The sequence below is a fragment of the Rissa tridactyla genome, chromosome 4, assembly GCF_028500815.1.
Source record: "Rissa tridactyla isolate bRisTri1 chromosome 4, bRisTri1.patW.cur.20221130, whole genome shotgun sequence".
Lineage (NCBI taxonomy): Eukaryota > Metazoa > Chordata > Aves > Charadriiformes > Laridae > Rissa > Rissa tridactyla.
In genome coordinates this window covers 82,121,533-82,139,430 of record NC_071469.1, presented here as the reverse complement: position 1 = coordinate 82,139,430, position 17,898 = coordinate 82,121,533, and positions in this window count along the sequence as shown.

Sequence of the window (17,898 nt, the reverse complement as noted above, 5' to 3'; positions counted from 1 at the left end):
CTCTTGAGTAATGTGAATTATTTATATGATCTTCATATGTGTTTGTTAAGCTATATACAGTAAGCCTAAGTGTAACTGTTTATTCTGTTCATCCATAAGTGTGTTACCCCAAGCTTTGAACTCAGGCTAACCACAATAAAAATCCCTCTTTTTTGCTGTTCTTTGATGGAAATCGACATAATTTTTTCATGTTGTACAATGGCAGCAGTGTTGTCTCAGAGGGGCACGTTACCACGGGAATGCATAAAGAGACGTTTCACATGTTCAGTGTTGTTGTGTTGCCACTTTCCAGACCACCTTCCCCTACAGCTTTGCAGAGCTGAATGTACCGGAAACCGTATACCACCGTGTCGTACAATATAAATATGCCACTGTAATGGCTACTGTGGAAGTGATGATTAGAATAGTCCTTTTTTATCAACTCACTACTTTGCTTGAGAAATTATGAAGTGCACTTTGTCTGTGGAGGAATGTTAAGCATTGTGAAATAAGAATTCTGTAAAGCAGTCCTGTTAGCTACTTAAAAGGACCTCAGTTAAAATGGAAATAAACTGAAACAAACACACTAAAATGCGGTACTAAAATGGATTCTCCAAAAAAGCCCAACTAGTGAAAATTGCATTGAAAGCACTGTGTATTTATAAGTGATGCTAGAGAGCTATACACATGGTCTGTCCAGAGCCAATATTTTTCGTGGAAGAAGTTGAACCAGAACTAGTACAAAATCTTTAAAAGGGGATGGAAACAATATTTTTTTTTTCTAATTTATACTAGTAAGCTTTGGTTTTCTTTAGAACCTCTGCTTTCCATTTGAAATTTGTCCAGAACAGCAGTGTTTACACACGTCCTGTTAGAAGTCATGCCAGAGGGACCTCAAAGGCATGAGTCTTGTTCCATTCTTCTTCTTTGGTTGATTTTCCTCAAACACGAGATATTTTAACACCTCCGTAGATCATAGGATGAATAGACTCTACAGAATCAAACATTGTATGTCTTTCAGCATTAAGTATGCTCAGGTTAGAACTTGCTTAATTTATGAGCTGTGAGGCAGCCCTGAAACTATGGATAGGCATATTGTTAGAAGAGATTTCATTTTTCAGAAATAAGAGAATTTTATTCTGTTGTGGCTTTTTTTCAGAACTAAGAGAGGTTTCTTCTGTTCTTTTCTGGTTTTTTTACCATAATTAATTTTTTTTTCTTCTTTGTTTTTTTCTTGGGGCTTACCGCCCCCCCCTCCCCCCACCCCCCCCACCCTCCTTTCTCCGGAATGCTTGTATCTTCTCGTGTACTGTAGGTTTCCTCCTTGGCAAAGCAGCTTCATATGTTTCATGGTTTTCTGCTCTTCTGAACTGGAACATGTTCTTGTGTGCTGCTAAGAGCACATAGCTTTGGAGGATCTGCAAAAGACAAGATATTTCATGCATTCCTTTCTGAGGTCTGTTTCTGACAGTCCCTTGAAACCAATTCAAAACTCTCCCTAATTATAATAGGACAGGTTTGTGTCTGCTTTCAGTCAATAAAGCTTTGTTCTGCCTCAGGGATTTTACTTGTACCTGATTGTATAATGGAGGCTAGAAGCAGGAGGCAATAGTAATTTTAATCCCTGACTATCTTTCATTCAAATAAAAGGTGCATAGAGTTTGATTGAAAGGAAAAAATGTGAATATGGTACTAAGGAAACGTTCTACACTGAGGAGTTCTGCTAAGTGGGACACCGACCTCCCCCTCTATTTTCCCTTTTTAAAATGTTTTGGGGTTTGATATTGGAGAGTGTGTTTTAAATGGTAGGCCTCCTTTATTCAGAAAGCTGTAGTACATTGTGGGAAGCGTCCAACACATGGTGTGCAGCTCTGGGGTGATGGCTGTCAGTTCCAGCAGCAAGCACTGCTCGGACCGGCTCAGTCCTCCCAGTGCACAGACCCAGGCATCCTGGAAGCTGGGAAATGTTAAGGTCAAGCAAACCAGCTGCCTACTGAATTTAGTGATACGTGCAAGTGGAGGAGGTTTGGTTCAGACCGCACCTTCTACCTTTTCACGCTCCGGCAATAATTAGGAGTATTGCTTTTGGTACTTCAAACGCTGCTGCTGTAATGAATGATACAGCAAAAGGCCTGCGATGGGAATTTAATCAGATGAGACAAAGGGGAGGGTAGGAGTGGCCTAACTGAAAATCTCGTTGAAAAAACAAAACAAAACAAACCCACTCAATACTGTATTGATACAAGTCTGGGTTTTGTGATCCCTATTTTTCACTTTATAGCTTTTTTCAGGTATTTGGTTCTAGACTTAGAAGCTTGAGGTTTCCTCTGTCAAAGCAGTGTTGAAAAGCTGGCACTTACATATAAAGTTTTAAACACAGCATGGTAATTATTTTCCTGTTGGTAACACAGAGTATATTCTTTAATTTTTTAATAGTTTTTCTAAAAATAATGAAAATTATACTGTAACTTAGGAAACATGCTAGATTTTTTTTCTTGGTAAAACTGTTCCGGAAGCCAATGTTTTCAGAGAAAACAATCGTAGCTTTGCATCCTGTGATGAATGGTTAGTTATCCCATTGTTAATTCCTGGTCTAAAAATTAAAATAAAAAGGGGTATAATAGAGAGGAAGGGGAACTACATTCAGATATTGAGGTTTATGGTTTTATTGTGCAGCTCTAAAAGGAAGGAGTTTTTATTGCTTAAAGAGAAATTAATTTATCAAGGTACTCAACTCACAAACTGGTAACAACAGATCTGCCTTACAGTGCTCCTCAAGGCTCGGTTCTGCAACCCATAGCTTAGAGTCAAGAGTGGGAAACCAGGAGCAATAAAGAAGCAAAAGCATTCTCCTTACTTTTTGTATCTGGGTCATCTTAATTGATCCCAGCAGACTTCCCCATTGCTGGACTACCTCAATCAACCCACCTACATCCTCACCTGGAGGAACTTGTCTCTTTTCCTAGCAGCTGAGGCAATACCTTTGGGGAAGAAAAGGTTTCCTCTATTACTCCAGGGAAGATTTTTAACCTCATCATTGCCATGTATGTTTCTGGGCAGTCACCATCACAAACAAATGACAAACCCACACTTATACCTCCCAACCCACCATATGTTCATTTATACACCTAGAAAGGAAGATGTGTACTCGTCAGCTGGAGTAGATATTTTCAATAGGTACATATTTTATTCATTTTCTTACTGTTTCATGCACTTAGCTCAGTCTTTAATGTCTTTCTGAAAAATTTGGTTAGCAAGAGCAATAACTACAATGCCTTTAAAATAGGTACAGCTTTAAAATATGGACCCCTGGTCTGAAGTGATTGAACCTATGCTGACACAGACAAAAAAAATCACTCTTAGCCTGAATAGTAAACGTTGAGGTTAGAAAAACTTTTGTACAGTTGTTGTAAACTTGTTCGTGTGTGATGTTACATATTTCTAAGTGGAAGAAATATTGCAAAAAATCCTAAAGCTATTTAATAAGTATAGTGCCTTTTGCAGCATTTTAGCCAAGTACCTAAAATCAAGAAGCATTAAAAGTTCTTTAAGAAAGTCCACTTGTGTTCAATTTTTACTTTCAGGTCTGGATATTTAAGTGAAATTCAGATAGGTTGTATCTAAACTTCTAGGTGCTTACACACTTTTCCAAGCATTTTTAGTTTTACTACTTGAAAATGCCTTACCATTTTCTTTTCATAACAATCCATATTATTTTGTGGCTCATGATGATCATGAAAGACTCATTTATTTGTTTTGCACAACTGTACCTTTCGTCTGTATCTTCACATTCCATAATAATCTCATAAGAGTTTTCACATGTGTGTATATACCTGGATAACATGATGGTGATATCCTCTTTAGGTGAAAAGGAATAACTGTGGAAACCGGTAACTCTCTTAACTTTCAGTTTTCCTCTCAGTCTAATTTGGAAATGGCACGAAGTGATTACCACCTGAAAGAATTTTTGTGTTCTAAATACTGAGCCTTGTTTCACCCCTTTCTGATGTCTTTCCTCATCTATTGCATCTATTTCTGAAATATCAGAACACAAATGCAATGACATTCAGATTACAGCTGCTGAAGTCAGAGCATTTGAATAATTCCAAATTAAGGATGGTGGGATGGTGATTTATCGTGTCCTTAGTCCTGGTGGTCCTCAAATACTAACTTGTTCAACTGTCATGATGTAACACCCTACTACAGGCTGGACTTAGATACCAAATATGAAAAAGTCTGTAGTAGTGCTCTTCTGAGCATTAGACTGCTCTTTTTTTCTTCTTCTTTTTTTTTTTTTTTTTTTCATTTTTATCAGTGGAGCCTAGTAGTGAAACTAAAGACCAAGAAGTAAAGTATGCTTTTAGCAGTATCTCACGTGCAACCGTATGATACGCTTTCCACTAAAACCAGTCTTACTGTTTGGGGTTTTTTTTGTTATCAATGTTTCAGGTGTTCACTTTTCTCCAGAGCACTCCTATGCATGTTGTTCAAGCAGCCCGTGCCGTTTAAGGGAGCCTGCTGTGCTGAGCGTTGCCAGCAATATTCAGCACCAGAGGGGAGGGAACCGAGCAGGGCATCCTGCCACGCGCAGGGCAGCAGCTGTACTGGATGGAGCACTCAGTCCTAGCTGGGCAACAAGTAACTGCAGCCAGTAAGTATTCTTCTTCTAGCTTCCTTGGCACTTCTAACATCTACAAGTTTAATGCATACATGGGAAACGTTAAGGGCGTGCATTCTTCTACCTCCCATAGCTGCACAGCTCCCATGGGAGTTATTTACACTCACCTGTTTAAGATGAAAAAAAATCTTAATATCATTCTTATCAGTTACAGTGATGCTAAAGAACACAGCTTAGGATTTGTCAGAAGGAGGTTCCCGTAGTTTTGTTGTTTCTGCTTCCAGTTAAGCTTTAACATTTTTGCGTAGATAAGCTTTAACTTCTTTGTGTTTTTGAAGCCTATTTAGTACAGTGACCTTGGTTTCATACTACTACAGTTCAGGCAGAAATCCTGTTGAAAAGATGAAAGGCAGAAACAGTCATAGCTTTTGAGTCATCACAGCTTTTAAGCAGTGATGTAAACAGCTTCTTGCTTCAACCAAGATGATGCCCAAAGCCAGTAAAAGCTTCAAGAAGAAATGCATAGTGGACAGCTGTCCCAAGCATAGAAAAGAACTGTGACACTCACTAATGCTGCCTGCTTGCAACACTTAGCCTGTGAATGGTTACTGAAACTGAAAAGTCACAATTCCGCATCTGATGCATTGACCTCCTGGAAAACAGTAAATTGTGACATGCATTAGAATGCTGAAAACAGATTGTGTATGACAAATCTGTTAAAAGTACGATTTGAGATTTGGTGGGTAATTCTATAATCAGTGAAATGAAACGAAGGCTTGGTACTAAGCTTAACTATCCATTGGAGGAATAAGGAGCCACATTTCCCTGCATGTTAATTTGAATAGAAAAATAAAGAAAAGCAGTGAGAGACAATTACATGTGGAATCAACAATTTTAAAAGGTAATCTTAAAAAAGGAAATACATGATTGACTTGAGACTTCAGTAGCAGATCTGCATTATTCCATCAGGTTACTAATACAGTTGATTTAGTTTGTTTATGCCATATTAAATTCCGTTTGTATAGCTGATTAACAGAGGACAGTATAGAGGGTAGTCTGTTCTAGCAAACGGCCTCAGAACCTGTTTGTAGTCGTAAAATCTCTACAGTCTGATGAGAAGAAAAGGGAGTGGTTTAAAGCAAGTAAGAGAAGTATGTTCACGATAATTCTGTGTCCACCATCGAACAGCAAGCTGTCCTTGCTTGCTTTCTTCTAATGTCCACGAATAGAGTAGGTCTTCAAAGCTCCTCAATCAAGTCCTATCCACACTAACACTGGGAATAGGTGCCAACCTGCAAATACTGTACAAGCACTGCTTGCCTTACTTCATCCTATTTTCATTCTTTAATGGCAATTTATAAGCAATTCTTATAAGAAGATACTGTATTTTATTCCAGATTTAACTTTCTAAAGGATTTTTCATTTCCCTTTCTTTTGAATATATATTTAAAATATCTTGTCTAGAAATTATCTCGTACTGCTGGTATTTCATTCTACTGAACTATTGTTTTCATTTTGAGAGTCGTCTTTTCCTTTCTTTTGAAATAAGACCTAGACTAAATACCAAAATTCTTTCAGTGAATATTATGGCTGAGTGCACTAAAATATAAAAACCTTGATTTAAGTATTTTTGTATTCAAAGATCATAGGCAAGTGTTCATTTGAAGGTTCAGTGGCATTTTGAAATGAGAACATCATATATAAAGATGTCAGAGATGGAGCCTCCCACAGTGAGGTTGAAAGAAAAAGAAGAATAGAATGAATAGAAGAGTTTCTAGGTTCCAAGGAATTTTAACATCTCATTACTTTAGATTACTCTACATATAATTTTCCAATATTTTGTATTATAGACTTCGAATGTATTGGTTAAAATTACTTCATGCCTGACATCAATTTAGTCTTATTCATTATCTCCTTTAAATAAAACCTTAGAAATAGCTGGTTTCAGTAAGTGAGCAATTTTCTGATAGATGCAGATTCTTCAACATTTCCAAAGTGAACTTGCTGTAAATGAAAACAGAAAGACCAGGAGGTAGCAGTCCCTCAGCATTTCTTGAGCAATCTAGTATTATATGAATTAAAGTAGTTATAGTTTTTACTATATTTTATTGCAGTTTATACTATATTTTGTTGCATCCAAGATTTTCATAACCCTACAATTGAAGTTCTTGCTACCTAACTAAGCAATTCTGACTTTCTTTGTCTAATGACAATGATTGTGATATTATCATTTGGTATATATAGTCAGTGCTTTGATCGGTGTTCATATGTTTTCGTTAATCTAACAAACTCTGTGACAGAACTGTGGTTGCCTGGGGTAGGACTGGATTTTGAGCACAAGTGGAAGCATCTCTATATTTGGTCTAGTAGCTATCTTGAGCTATACCAAATAGTGAAATTGAGGTCACCAATGACCTCATCAGCCACGTCTCTTCTTAAAATTTGTGTCCATTTCCATTTCTGACTTCTATGACGCAGATATAATCTGGCTGAAAACAAATGAGACATCAAATATATACATCTTGGTATATATTTTCTTCATTATCTCAAGTTTCTAAAAACATCCCATTAAAACATATACCATATGCTTTCTACCTTTCTACCACTGTTTACTATGCAACCCTTTTTGCATTTGAAAGAGCTTATAAAACAATTGGTCAAACCCACAGATGCATCCGTTCTGACAATGGAATTAAATATTCCCATTGGTTTATATCGCTATTGCTACTTCCAATGTGGTTTGGGGTTGTTTACTAATGTTTGAGAGAAACTTTCTGTTCTAGGTACACCAGAATACCACTCTGTGTCCATTGCAAGAGAGTGCTTGGAGCTGGATGGAGGAGCAAAAGGGAGGAAGGAGGTCTCAGAGGACAGAACTGTCTTCCATTTTCTTTCATGTCTGCTGGGAAAAAAATGAGATGATATCCTGTGAAGGATGTCAGGTAGAGTTTCCTTCTGTTAATATGGTGAAGCACTGGAAAAAGCTCCCTAGAAAGTATTTATGTTTTCTTATTCCAAAGAGAATTAAAGAACAGGTTCAATAATGTCTGTTTTAGTGAGGAGCAGAGGTGAGATCCTCCCACAGTGCAGATGGTTGAACAGGGAGGAGGTCCTTAGAAATAATGGTCCTTTTGACACAGTGAGAAATTTGGTGTCTGGTAATACATGAGAAATTTTAAGAGTTGATATTTATCAGTCTGTTCAAAAATATTTGGGAAGCCTTGCTCTAGATGGTCCTTCCAGCTCACCATGTCAGCCACATTTTGATACCTGTCTGGCCTGCCTCAAATACAGCCAATTTAAAGTGGCACTAATGCAAGACACCAGCCATACTCATATAAAGATTTTGCTCCTTTTCTTTCCTTTACTCCTAGAGAGCAGACTTATGTGCTTGGTGGAAGCAGGGGTAGGATAGATGGGCTTTTTGCTTTTTCAGATAAAAGGTGGATGAGAAAGAGAGGAGCCTTCCAGCTCACTGGTAAACACCACAACACCCAACTGGCTCCTGAGGAAAGTTCCCTCTTCAGAGGACTTTCCATGCCTTGGGGAGAGGTGAATCACAGCAAAAGCAAGCGCCGAGAGCAGCCCTGCAGGGTTCTCCCTGCCATCACCCTCTGGCTGCCCACCTCTGCCTGCCAGTTGGGAATGTCTGTGCTCTGCAGTCAAAGGACGGATGCTGGGACCCCTTGGTAGCTCAGTAGCACACCAGACCGGAGGGAAGACAGGAGGGAATGAGCTGTTAAAAGGAAACTCACTGGAAAAGCCTGACAGGGAAAAAAAAAACAATCAGATGGAAGAGAGAGAGAGAAATACAATCCGAAAGAGTGAGAATGGACTGAAATTGCTAGTGAGTAGTTTAGTCTCAGAGAGTCCCACAAAAACCTCATGCCTTGGCACCTGAAAGCTGACATAGTCATTAACAACAGTGCAAACCTAATGTAAAAATGCAGCCTTTGCAAACTGGTAGCATTTCAAAACCTTCTCCTGTCTTGTACAGTACTTTATTCCTCCTCCTCTTCTACTAGCTTCTAAACAGAGTTTTGCTTGCTTCTTATAGGCAGTGTTGCCAGCTCTTACGATTTTATCGTGAACTTTGAGGTATTTGATGCTTTATTTAAACCCTCAGCTCCTGAAAATGCAAAAAGAATTTTGTTAAAGGTAAAACAAAATTTTCTAGGTCTCATGATTATGTAGGAAGCTCGAAAGTATGATCCCAAAATACACCTTAAGAGTTAATCCCTCATCATTCAGAAGTCATCATGTGAATATAAAGAACTCCAGTGTGCTGGGGATTTCTATTTCTTGTTTCTTGGATGTTTTCTAATCCCATAGTTATTATGCCTGTTTTCAGGATGTTGGGAAATTTAGTTGATGATCTGTTGAAGTTTGGAGGAGTGCATGTACTGAATGAAGGTTATAATATTTCTACTACAGCTTCAAGCCCTAGTGAAAAACGATGGTAAGGACTTCTCACTGGAACCCAGTGGTAAGACTTTTGTCATCTCCTGGCTAATGCTCTCCAGTACATCAAGCAAAGAAAAAACAGAAAAGAAAGTAAAAGCTGTAGAGCAATTACTTCTTAAAACTTTCTATTTGCTTTAGCTGCCAATAGTACTTAGACCACTTGGTAGAATCTCCTGTGTTTGGTAGAAAAATTACAAAAAGCTTGTTTGATGTTTTAAAATCTGGAAAACATGCATATTTTTGCAGAAGTGTGTAACAGAATCATCTGCCCGGACTGCATTTCCATACTGATTCTGACAATAAATCATTTGCCTTTATTACATCTTTCTTCCATAACTTGCCTTTGTGACCAGGCCCACGACTGAAAACTCTGTTCTTACGTTTGGAGAGGGCAGAAACAGAACACAGATTTTCAGATTTCCTTTAAGCAAGTTACTTTTCTAGCCCTTTTCCTCGTGAAGATAACTTTGAAAATCCTTATGAAAACTAATTGAGAAGGTTGAAAGCTTGCCTCACATTTCTGTGCCCCGCCCAAAGCTTATTCAGAATGATACAGAAGCCTCCTAGGATTGGGCTTTGGGGTCTGCACGCTGCTCAAATCGAAGGCCAGATCCTCAGAGATGCTGAGCAGCTCCATATTTGGCTTCTTGTTAGTAGTGGCTTCCAGCAACATCTGCTGCTCCTACAGGGATCAAGAGTTAGTGGCTCTTTGCAACTCCCAACAGGCATTTCTTCAGGGGTGATGCATTTTTATACTTCAGTTTAACTTGCAGTAGGATGTTTTCAAAAGGCTATCTGGCACGCAATAGCTAAGATCCTTTACGTATTGCTAAAGATCCTTTACGTGTAGCTAAGTGTTATGAAGAATCAGGGTCTTACACAGTCAGGTAGAGCACCCCGATCCTGTTTGCAGTCTCAACTTGACAGTTCGCTTGCTTGGGAAGGAATGTATTTTGGGGAACCTTAAGCCTAAATTATTTCCCAATTTGATGTCTCCTCTCCAGCAGTAAACAGTTTCACTTGAAGTGGTTGACTGTATGATCCAGCACCCCTCCCCCACTCCTGTCTTTGTCACAATCACCTCTCTAAATGCTTTATTCATTACATTTTCATTGTCTTGAATTTATGCACTGCGGAAAGTGGGCTCCTAACATTATGAATGTTGCTTTCAGTCTGCTTGGCATGTCATTTTGCTGCCACAGACAACTTTCCCCTCTCCCTCAGATATTTTCTGCTGAGAAGCTTGATTCCAGTTTCTGTTTTCTGTTCCAGATCCAAATATTCTCCATTTTATATCCTCATCTTTTAGGGAAATCTATGAAAGATTGCTAAAGGGAAGGATAAAATGTTGTAATACATACAGCCATGAGAAACCTGTGATATCTGGTTCTGGTCATGCACTGGTATAAGCTGGCAACAACTGGTGACACCAATAATTACCCAGATTTGTATAAAGCAGACTGGAGAAGCAAGATGCCACTTGTTACATTGAAGCTTACGTCGCCTACACACGCATGTAATACGTGTGTGTGTGCGTGTAGGCAGACATCAGTAACTGCAATTCAAGAAGTTTACAAGAATATCAAGTTTACAATAAAAGCTTGCTTCTGAAAAGTCATGTCTTACTAATGCAAAAGTAAAGGTGACCTGAATAATAATATAATATATTGGTTTTATACAGTGATTTTGGTGAATGTATCTCAAAGTTTTCTAAGCTGTATCATTAAGTGTTTTACAGATGCAGGCATAAAGTGAGTTGCCCAGGTTCATGCTGCAGGTAAGTGGTACAGCTCAGATTAGTCTACTGAACTGTCTGGAGAACTCTTTTGGCTCCCTTATATTTACCTCAGAAGTCTTCAAACAGTAAAATGAAAGAGAAGGGGACATGAGAGGAAATTAAACCATATAAAGATAACTAGTCAGCCAACTCTTCCTTCTCAAAAACACAAAATAAAAGTTTCATTGAATCCCAACCAACCCAGATGTCACCAATTAAGGCAAAAGTAGGAACAGACAATTCAGGCCTTTTGTTGTTGTTTTTTAAAGTAGCTTTTCTATTGAAGCCATATACATACATATTACGCAGATCAGACTAATAATACACGTTTCCAACTTCTAGTCTTTCATTGTGATAACACTGTTCTGTGTTTGCCAAACAAAAGCTTAAATACAAATAAAAATCAGAATACCAAATGACGAATTCCAGCACTAAGAAATTGAATAAACCAGCAAATCATATCCCACATCACAATTTCCGATAATAGGGCTGTATATAAAGAAATAAACAAGCTAAGAAGAATTTCAACTTTTTTCCAATGATACTTGACACTCAAGCATTTTACTCTTTTCAAAATACTAAGAGAATTAGGCCAATTTTTGTGTAAAATGTTCTTATGGCTATTTCTTTTACCTCCTTGCAAATCTGAGTTCTCTACTGTGTAACCTAGAAAAGCAGTATGTGTGGGGCTTTTCGGCTACGTTGCTTTCTCTGGGAAGAGCTGGGCCTGCTTGCAAAAAGCAACATAAAATGTGGCAATGTTGGCTATTGCTGTGCATAATTTGTAGGCTTGGGCTCTGGAGTGGAAACTGAACTTTGTTGTAGACATGTCGTCTCCATGAAGAGTGTATGGGGAGAGAAGATGCTTTCTAGGAGCCAGAGAAACTCCCTGGCTGCAGAGAGTCACCTGGAGGAGCCTGAGGCCAGCCAGAAAAGCGCTGAGGTGAGGCATGTGCGGTAATGCCCCCTGCCAGGCCGGTGATCCAAAGGAAAATGCAGGGGGCGGGCTTGTATGTGTTATTTTTCTGACAAATTTGTCCCACTGCATAGCAGGACCACAAGGCTTTGGGTGGGGGAGATCAAGCCTCTCTTCCCAGCAACAGCCTGCAACTTAGGTTAGGCTTTAGTGTGTTGTGAAACCCTACCCTTATGCTTTAAAAACCTCTTTCTCTTAGAGCAATCTAGGTCTGATGGAGCTCCATTAGAGTAAATTATGTAAATCTGGTCTTGTGGAAGGGAGACTAGTTCCTGGCATTCAAACATAATGAAACACACACATACACCACATGTGTGTGCTGGCATTAAACATCCATTCACGGATTCTACCCCTTGACTGGCTTTATGGAAATGTTCATTCAGGTTTATCCCCCCTTTCCAAAAATAAACCTGGGACTCATTATAGTTTTGCATCAAAATCATGTGAAACTCGTGGGTTTGTCGTGAGTCCAGAGGAAACGTGGGAGTTTCTTGTTGGGTTTTTAAGTTCGCTTGAATTTGAAACTCAGAATGAAACTTGGGGAGGGAGAGAGTGAACACACACAGATCCACAGCAAAGAATATGTTCAAACAAACCCTCCTGAAATGCAGCTGCCAATGGCTTCAGAAGAAATCCTCACTCAAAAAATGAAAACAAATCAAAACACAATCCTCTCTTTTAGAAGTCTGACTCTTAATGCTACCAAAAATCTCTCTTGCCACTCTGGGCAATGTCATTTGTTAAAAAAAGAGAAAATGCATGAAGTTTTGTCCAGCAAAATGTCCTTATAGCAGCTCTAAAAGCAAAGGGAAAAGTATGTTTTAATTAATTTATAAACAAAAGATTATTTCCTGCACTGCCAGCAAAAATCCTGTTTGCCGACAAGGTTCTGGCTTCAAACATTATCAGCAACTGGCAGGATGAGTCCTTTTATGTAAATGAACTCATTATTATTAATTTCTGCTGGTGCTGAACGATTTATGAACTGCTTTTCGAATATGGAAAAGTGGTTCATGAATCAGAGGGGAAAAAATGTTCAAAAAGTCTTGGGTCGATAAATAACAGTAGTCATTCATGAATCCCGCCCATGGTGTCTTTTATCTTCAGTAAGGAGAAGATCAAAATGATAAAATAGTAATGTGCCAACAAAAAAGGATTGAATGGGCAGAGACTAGTAACATTGTCCTCTTCAAGCCTTAATGGGCAGGGATGAATGGCGACAGACTATCCTTCACTATCAGGCAGCTATAGACTATGATTCTCCCAAGGTGAAAATGTTCTTTTTTCATACACATGCCACACAGAGCCAGAATAGGAGGGAGCTGCTGAGTAGAATCCCGCTTGTGCCCCTGGCTGCACAAACATACACAAGCTATGATCGAGGGATGGTGCTTTTCCATCGGAGCTGCTTTTCAAGGAATACGAGCCTACTATGCACAGACATTGTAATTGCAAAACTCTGTGGGTACCTCCCCAGCAACCTCAGGCTTCCCCCCTGTCTTTTACACCTCATTACCGCTAGTCTTCCTGGAACTGGCACGTTACCTAGTTCTTCTCTACGAGGGAGTGCAAAACCTGTTTGATTTTAAAGGCTCTTATTTTAAGATGAACAGGGATGAAAAGTACTTCATAAAAAGTGAGAAATCTGGCAGCTGTTCACCTTACCACTACTCTCTGAGAGTACCACTAGCCCTGAATAGGTTAGAGTCTTCAGGATAGTATAGTATATACAATTTACATTGGCCTTGTTTAATCAAGACACTGATTTTCATCTGTATTTGAAGGAATCAGGCTGAAACACAAAATATTGCGTGTACCAGGAGTGAATTGTGGTCGTAGAGGTGGTATTTTCTCCTTTAGGAAATTCTCTGATGTGCAAGTGGTCGCAAAGAGCTGGGTCAAATTTATCCCAAATGTAATGTCATTAAAATCACGGAAGTTGTGCCCAGAATGAATTTAGCCTATTATTACTTCAATGCTAAATACAGGGCAACTCCATAAAAATGAAGCAGAGATGGTGATAAAAAAATGTGTTCTCTAATTAGTTTTTCTTTCTACAGTTTTGACATGGGAAGAAACTACAACTGCGTATCGTGATTGTTTGCTCTTAAATAGCATTGCTCATCTAAGAACTTCAAAGACTTTTCAGGTATTAGTAAATTATAAACTCACAACATCCTGTGCAGTATGAGGAATTCCATTAGCTCTAAAGGTGAGGAAAATGATGCAAGGAAAAGTTACAGGCACACGGTCTTGAAAAGAATTGGGCAGACTCAGTAGTCAATCTGGAAGAACTGATGACTTTTCCTACTGCAACCAATAGTCAAAAGTATCTTCCAGCAGAGGAAAATAAAATTACAGACTAGTAGCTGGTTTTTAACCTTATTCTTATGTATATTGCAAATTAATATCTTGACCATTTTCTTTATTTCATGTTGCCACAGGACAAAAAAGCTATGCTTCTGAGCTCAGCAGTGAAGCTTTAATCACCTCAATATACATCTTTCCATATATATATTTTTCTGTCTACCAAAGACATAATGGCTGCTCCTTTTATGGGAAACCAGGATTTAATCCAGTAAGTCTGTGAGAATCAATATTCTTGTGAAATGACACCATGTTGAAGTTATTTTATGTTATGTTGATGGTTAGCTAATTTTGTAATGGAGACATTTCTTCTAGAAGCAGACATAGTATAATTTAGTGGTAAAAACGTCAATCACAAGGGGTTGAACACTTATGTCAGGGCAGGAAGAGGGCAGATTTATTGATGGAAATGTATCTATATACTCTTTGTGGCATTTTGACCTGAAATATCCATTTTGGTTATAATTTTGTTTTGTGAAAATGACATCAACTGCAATCACTAATGTAAAAATGACACTGGCATGCCTTGTTCCTCAGGCCTGATTTAAAAGTCTTGCTGATATTTGTTATAGTTACAGCTTCTCAATAGCAAGCGAATTAAGGTACACGTTTAACTGCTCCTTTTTTCTGTTTGTAGGATTTTGTAGTAGATGACAACCTCAGAAAAAACACAGTGTTCTTTTTTTCTGCTGTTTAATACTGTTTAAATAATAAATATATAGCATGTTTCATAATGACATTGAGGTAACCAGGAGAAGGAGGCATGGTGCTTTGGATAATACTGTATGTGGATACATTTCTGTGTGGCTTTTCTTACTAATGCCAGTTAACCACCCACCCAAAGCCATAAAAAACAATAGGAATGGGTAGGAGAGGATGGAATAAAATAAGCACAGAGGTTGAGAAAGAAGTGACAAGGAAGGAGACAAAGAAGCAGCGCAGTGCAAAACACAGGGAACATAGAAATGTCTCATTTGTGACTTCAGCTTTTTTTTTTAAATTAAATTATAAAATCCTCATCAACTCAATGGACTTTTTTATTATTATTCCAGATTTACAATGGTGTAACTAAAAACAGAATCTGGCCAACCCTCATCTTAAAGAATAGGAAAAAGGTTATTAGGAACAATGTGAATTTTACGGAGGACCTGTGCTATGATGTGAAGTAATAGTTATTGGCTATTTTCTGCGGCACTAACGTGCCTTTTACCAAATAATATCATGACTCCATTATTATTAAAGGCTTAATTAAACTCTGGGCTAGTCCTGAGAAATCTGCACTTTAGTGTAGAGTGATTCTTGCACAACTGAAAGTTTAATTCAGTATAAATAATGATGGAGTATTTTCCCAGCTAGCCCCAATCCATTCAAACTTTCCCATTTTTTACCCTTCCATTTACACCCTCTGCATGACTATCACGCAAAGCTAATAGCTTGCTTTTCTCTAACAATCACCTTTTTTCAGTGAGGTGTACAAAATTCATAATCTGCCTTGTAAATCTTAATTCTTGTCTCCTTTTCAGGCGAACAAAGTGACAGAATCGGAGACCATCCAATGTCCTGCTCTGTGGTGAGTCACAATGATTTTCTCACTTCAATATAGAAACCATTTAGAGCCTGGGTACATTACAACTTTCCAGCAAGACTAAAGGTGGGAATTTGTCCTATATTTTAAGGCCATGATCCCCAAAGATGTTTCTTTTGAGTGGTATCCTGGACGTTCTATAAACTTGATTCATTGCAAACAGTCCTCAAACAACTAAAGGCTGCTCATTAGAGAACGCAGAGCACTGCTCATAAGATCACTACTAGTGATGGTACCATAAATCAATAGGGCACTAACACAACAGTACACTTGTTTGCACACTATCGAGCACAGCTAGGCAGCTTGTTCACAGGTTGCCTGTCACGTATCTCCATGTGAACTGGGAGAAGGTAGATCAGGAAAGCATCCAGTCCTCCCAAAAGTTAGAACTGCTCATTAAGTGGTCACTGGTTTACAAACTGGAGAAGAATCAAAATAGCAGTAAGACTGAAAATTGGCTCACTTTCACATTTTGCCAATCAGATCACGGATAGTTAGTACGTGCCTTAGAGAAACGCTGACTGGCAGGAAGATTAGAAGAAATTAATTGTTAGAATAAGAAAAATGTAGCTAATGTTTTGGACGTTTGGTTTTTTTCTTAAAGCAAAATTTTGTTGTTTTTTTTCTTAATCCTATACGTTTTAGTTCTGTCCGTTTGCAGAGGTAATATCACTATCGTATTTATTCACATTGCTCGTAAAAGAGTACATTGCAAAAGTGCCTGGAAAATTAAACTCCAATGAGAAGGGACCCATCCAGTTTAAATGGAGGTTTATATTGCAGCATTATGAGGCAGAGGCTTGCACATTTGCTGCTCCCATGGCAGAAAGTGAAACTCTGAACAATTAAAGCAGCACAGATATCCTGCCCTAAAGGACTGTAAGCATTTAAAAAAGCAGCCATGACCTCTCTTTACTGGGCCTGTTTTCTATTTAATTTACAGTCTTTATTAGCCAACAAAATCTTGGCTGGATCTTAGTCAAAGTGATGAATATACAAGCATTTTGATCTACAATTTGGGGCACTTCAAAGTATTCTTTACTTTATGATCATTTGTAATCAAGGTCAGAGCTCTGGCAGTAATTTAGATACCACCTAAACATATTTATAATATATAAATTGCTTTGCAGTAACATGCATACTGTCCGTTCTATTTTTGTTCACAGTAAGATTGGAGTTGCAAATGCTCAGGCTCTCAAAAAGTTACTCCTACAAGTAAGCATAAAGCTGCTCCATACCTAAGTTTCCCTTATTCAGTTCCCACGATGGCACACAAAAGTGGGAGCATACATCTGTGGCAAACAAAAATGGTGGTTTTTTCATTGGTTCATTGAAATATGAGATTAGGAGAGTATAATAAAAATTACTAACTTGGGGGAGGGGGGGAAGCCAAAAAAAAGCTTTAAAACCTTTGAAAAGGAGTTTTTGTCGTCTGCTTTTCTCACTTTTTCATATACTTTGCTCATGCACCAAAAGAGTTTTCTGTCTCATCAGATACAAGCAGTTTCAGAAGTGTTCCCCGTTCCAAGTACAGGGACTCTCTTTCATGCCAGCAGTGAAACAAAACCTAAAGGTGTGACCACTGTATTAGCACCATCATCTCAGGTTCTAGGCTCAGTTCTTTCTCGACATCGTGTCTTTCTACATCTTTCTCTCTAGAGTTGTGCTTGCTAGGACAAACCTTCACCTCTACAGTCCGACCTTTTGACCAGCACAACTCAACAATCATTTGAACCCCAGCACGGAGTCTCAGTTACTTTGGCCTTGGCACATGGATGCCTTGCCCATTCACTCTGACACAGCTGCAGGGTGCATTTTCAAATTTAGTATTCTATCATCTCTCTCTTCTACCATGAACCATTTCATCAGCTCCTACTTTTTCCCTGCAGCTAAAATCATCTTACAGATGGCCCACATAGGCTCTCTCCAGACTGTTTGTCCCTTACACATCCATGAGGTACTGATAGACCAACGTGCATCCACCATTCACAACAGATTCATCACCAATGACTTAAATTTTGAATCATACCCCTTTTGTTTTCTCCTGTGAGGGTCCACTCCTATAAAAATCTGCCAAGCTACTACACTTGCCCTTCTTCACATCCTCCCTTAAAACTCTCCTCTGCCGTGAC